We start from the raw sequence: 5,448 nt of genomic DNA, 5'->3' as shown, positions 1-5,448 counted from the left end.
ACCAGCTCTAGGGCATGCGGGCTTCAGTGGTTGTGGCGCAAGGGCTCAGTAGTTGCAGTTTCTGGGCTTCAGAGCACAGTTGTGGCACACAGGTTTAATTGCTCCAAGGCATGTGGGATCTTCTCAGACCAGGGATCCAACCCACGTCTCCTGCGCTAGCAAGTGGATTGTTTACCACTGAGCCACCACACAAGTACCTACCCTTTCTTCTTAATGAGGCACAAATAAAGCCATTGTCTGCTAACGTTAAGTACTTTTCCCAATATCACTATTCATTCTTCCTATATTTTCACCTTCTCATTCTCAATTTTTGTAGCATGAAAACAGTCCATTTAAGGACAATTTGAACTATTTCAGTAAAAATGCTACATTTTTCACACGTTCAAGATATTCCTGATTATGAACCGTCTGAAAAAACCACACTGCAAATTCCTAACCAAAACTCAGTTGAAAGTTATGGCAATGTTGCCAAAAATGAAAAATTCTCCCACACTTTCATTCATAACTAACTTCAAATTAGTTTGTGGTAACTTATTATAGCAGCCCAAATAGACTAAGACACCGTGTCCTAGTGGGCATGAAGTGGTATCTTATTGTGGTTTCGATTTGCATTTCCTGAACGACTAATGATGTTAAATCTTTTCATGTGCTTCTTGGCCATCTGTATACTTCTTTGGAGAAATGTCTATCTCCTTTGCCCATTTTTTCATTGTATTGTCTTTACTGTTGAGTTGTAAAAGTTCTTTATTATTCCGGATATGAAACCCTCACCAACTATTTGATTTGCAAATATTTTCTCCCATTCTGTAGGCTGTCTTTTCATTTTAGTTATAGTGTCCTTTGAAGCACAGAGTTTTTAATTTTTAGAAAATCCAATTTATCTGTTTTTCTTTGTTTACATGTGCTTTGAGGTGTCTTCTAAGAAGCCACTGCCTAATCCAAGGTCACAAAAATGTATGTTTTCTCCAAAGATTTTTATAGTTTTAGCTCCTATTTAGGTCTTTGATTCACAGAGTTAGTTTTTTATATGGTATTAAAAATCAATTGACCATGAAGGTTTATTTCTGCATTCTCAGTTCTATTCCATTAATTTATATGTCTACCCTTAATGCCAGCACCATACTTTCTTGATTATTATTATTATTTGTAGTAAGTTTTAAAATCATTATGAGTGAATCCTCCAGCTTTGTTCTTTTTTAAGATTGTATTGACTATTCCCGGTCCCTTGACTTTCTATATGACTTTTAAGATCAGCTTGTCCAATTCTCTAAAAAATGCAACTGGGTTTTGATAGAGATTCCATTGAATCTGTAGACTAATTTTGGTACAAATGCCATCTTAACAATATTATGTCTTTTAACCCATGAAGATGGAAATATTTTCCCTTTACTTAGATCTTTAAACTTTTAACAATGTTTTGTAGTTTTCAGTGTACAAATCTTCTTGTATTTTTGTTAAATTTACTCCCAAATAATTTTCTTTTATGCTGTTATAAGTGGAGATGTTTAATTTCATTTCTATATTGTTAATTGCAAATGTACAGAAGTAAATTGATTTTTGTATATTGATCTTATATCCTGCAACCTTGTTAATCTAATGTTTTTCTCTTATTTGGGAGAGGTATAAAAAGAACAATTAACTTTAGACTTTAAATTAAAAACATGTACCAGTCGGAATGGTCTCTAGATATATAACAGTTAGGCACCTGAGAAGAAACATACAGCTCACTCAAATTAGAAGGATGAGAGGAGGGTTTAGTAAAAAGACTATTTACAAAGGTATTTGGGCAGAGTATAAGAGAACCTCAAGGGATAGCATAGTAATCTGGGGCTAGTACTAGCATAGCCATTACCATACCTAGCCTGAAAGAATAAGGGAACGGAAAGGTTACCATCACCTGAAAAGAAGTTGAGAGAAACAGTGACCTTCAACTGAGAGACTAGCTAGCCTGAAGCACCCCCGCTGGAAGAAAGCCGTGGGAATACATATCATGACCTCATTCTACTTCCTTTCGCCAGTCTCCTGCCCAGACACCTCACTGACTGAACCCAAGTAGAAGCCAGGGAAAAAGTGAACCCATTGGTGTAGTTCATACAGGACCACAAGAGCAGAGAACAATCCACCCTCATGGGGGAGAGAAGGTGGAGCGGACCTCCAGAGGAGCAAACGGAAGATACCCTCACACGAGATTATGCCACAGTGATAGACAACCTCATCAGAATCACTCAAAGAAAGTAGGAGGAAGAAAACAATAGAAAATACTGAATCACTATGCAGTACACTTGAAACTAGTATCATACTGTAAATTACATTTCAATGAAAAAGTACCTGATTAGTAATAAAATGTGAAAGAATTTTTTAAAAGGAAAATAATAAAAGCCAACATTAGGATAGTAGAAAATACACATAACAATTAACAGTAACAACCAAGTCAAAAGTTTGTTCTTGAAAAACGAATAATAAAACTTAAAATCTCTGGCAAGACTAATCAGGGCATAGGTAAGTAGTATCAGGGATAAGAAAAAACAACTTTATGCTAATAAATTCCTGAAAAATACAACTTTCTTTGGTGATCACTTTGTGATGTATAAAAATATCAAATCATTATGTGGTACTCCTAAAAATATTAAATCACTCTGTTGTACACCTAAATAGTATAATATTGTAAATCAACTGTACTTTAATTTTAAAAATGCCACTCTGTAAATTGGGGAAGAGAATAGGATTTAGGAAAGGGCTTTGCTTCTTCTCTCTGGTCTAGAATCCAGTATGTTGACTGATGATCAAGGGTATCCCAGAGTGTGGGGCTGAGTTAGCCTTGGCCACAAAGAAGCTCTGAATAATGAGTGGGATAGATTCTGGTTCTATGAGCAGCCACAGCTAATGGCAGCTGTTAGTTTCTAGATGCTGTCATTCCCCAACTTCCAGTCAGGTCTTACTAAAAGTTCATACACCACAATGAAGTGGAATTTATCCCAGAAATGGCTCAATATCCATAAATCAGTGTGATACACATATTAACAAACTGAAAAATAGAACCATATGATGATCTCAATAGATGCAGGAAAACTGTTTGACAAAATTCAACACCTATCTGGCTGCTCTCACTTTCTAAGAAAAATTCAACACCTATCTGGCTGCTCTCACTTTCTAAGACTGCCCACAATCTATCTGTGGGGCGTGTTTCTCCCAGGGCTTCTCTCATCTTTTGAGAGGGACTGTATCCTGTCTGTAGAGTGTGTATCTATCTCTTTCACTTTACTATGGCTCGCTCTTGAATTGAAGCCAAGGACTTCAATTGGTGGCCTGTCGCAGGAACTTACCTGAGACCTAGGACATGACCATCCTCTTGTGCATCATTTTCCTAAAACATCTTTACAAAGGAAAAGGAATAAGGTGGTCTTCTCCCTCTCCCCACTTCTTCGATTATAAAAATGTGGCCCACTTAGTTCTTGGGGTAGAGCCCTCTTGCCTGCCTATTTGTATCCATCATAGGGTCCTACATTAATAAGTCTATTTCTTGCCTATCAAAAAAAATTCAACATCCACTTATGACAAAGACTCTTAAAGTGGGTATAGATAGAACATATCTCAACATAATAAAGGCCATATATGACAAATCTACCATCAATTTCATACTCAGTGATGAAAAGCTGAAAGCATTTCCTCTAAGATAAGGAAAAAGGCAAGGATGCCCACTCTCGCCACTTTTATTCAACATAGTATCAGACGTTCTAGCCACAGCAATCAGACAACCAAACAAAAGGAATACAAGTTGGAAAAGAAGAAGTAAAACTGTCACTGTCCATTGATGACATGATATAGAATCTATTTATAGAAAAGTATAAAGACACCACCAAAAAACTATTAGAAATAATAAGTGAACTTTATCATACCATATAAACATAAGACTAGAAACCATAAAACTCCTAGAAGAAAACATAGTATGCTCTTTGATATTGGTTTTAACAATATTTTTTTGGATATGTCTCAGGCAAGGGAAACAAAAGCAAAAAAAAAAAAAAAAAAAGGCGGGGGGGATTACATCAAACTAAAAAGCTTTTGTACAGAGAAGGAAACTATCAACAAAATGAAAAGGCTATCTACTGAATGGGAGAAGATATTTGCAAATAATATATCTGATAAGAGATTAATTATCCAACATCAACTCAACATCAAGAAAACAACCCAATTAAAAGATAGAAGTCATAAATAGGCATTTTTCTAAAGAAGACATATAGATAACACACAAACACATGAAAAGATGCTCAGCATCACTAATCATCAGGAAATGCAAATCAAAACAATGAGATATTCCCTCATACCTGTCAGAATGGCTATCATCAAAAAGACAACAAATAAATGTGGGCGAGGCTGTGATGAAAAGGAAACCCCTGTATACTGTTGGTGGGAATGTAAATTGATGTAGCCACTGTGGAAAACAGTATGAAAGATTTCTCAAAAAATTCAAAATAGAACTCCCTTAAGGTCTGGCAGTTCCATTTCTGGGTATTTATTTGAAGAAAACAAAAATGCTAATTTGAAAAGATATATACATGCTGATATGCATGCCTATACTCTATGCAGCATTATTTAGAATAGTCAAGATACGGAAGCAACCTAAATGTCCATCAACAGATGAATGGATAAAGAAGATGTGGTGTGTGTGTGTGTGTATATATATATATATATGAATATTAGTCACACAAAAGAATAAAATCTTGCCCTTTGTAAAAATATGAATGGACCTAGACAGTATTATGCTAAATGAAATAAGTCAGAAAAAGACAAATACCATGTGATTTCACTTATATGTGGAACCTAAAAACAAAACAAATGAACAAATGTAACAAAACAGAAACAGACTCATAGACACGGAGAACAAACTGGTGGTTGCCATGGGGGAGGTGGGGTCGGGGGGAGACTAAAACAGATGACAGAAATTAAGAGGTACAAAATTCCAGTTATAAGTAAGTCATGGGGATGTAATATACAGCACAAGGAATATAGTCAGTAATACTCTAATAACTTAGTATGGTGACAGATGGTAACTAGGCTTTTTGTGATGATCATTTTGTAATGTATAAAAATATCTATTTACTAAATTCTACATATAGTTTTTATATAGTTCTATATTATATAAGCCCTATGGAATTTATAGAATGTTGTAAGTCAACTATACTTCAATTAAAAAATGAAAATCTCTCCGCCCACCCCCCCAAAAAGGACTAACAAATATATTTACAACACTCTCCAGAAAATGGGAACCTTGAAAGGAAGGGAGATTCAAGTATCAAGCCCTGGGGTCTTTGAAGCTGGCTAACTTTATGTTCAGCTATTTCTCCAACCATAAGAGAAAAAGTAGATTTGCAATTGTTTTTAGTTGTACACCCTATCTTTGAATGAAATCTCATGAAACAACCCAATTTGTAAAATAGAAAACCACGA

This window comes from Bos grunniens, chromosome 13 (genome assembly GCF_055505025.1).
Source record: "Bos grunniens cultivar Pamir isolate PY7600 chromosome 13, Bosgru_T2T1.0, whole genome shotgun sequence".
In the NCBI taxonomy this organism is placed as follows: domain Eukaryota; kingdom Metazoa; phylum Chordata; class Mammalia; order Artiodactyla; family Bovidae; genus Bos; species Bos grunniens.
The sequence above is the reverse complement of the archived record's forward strand: the minus strand, read 5'-3'. Positions refer to the sequence as shown.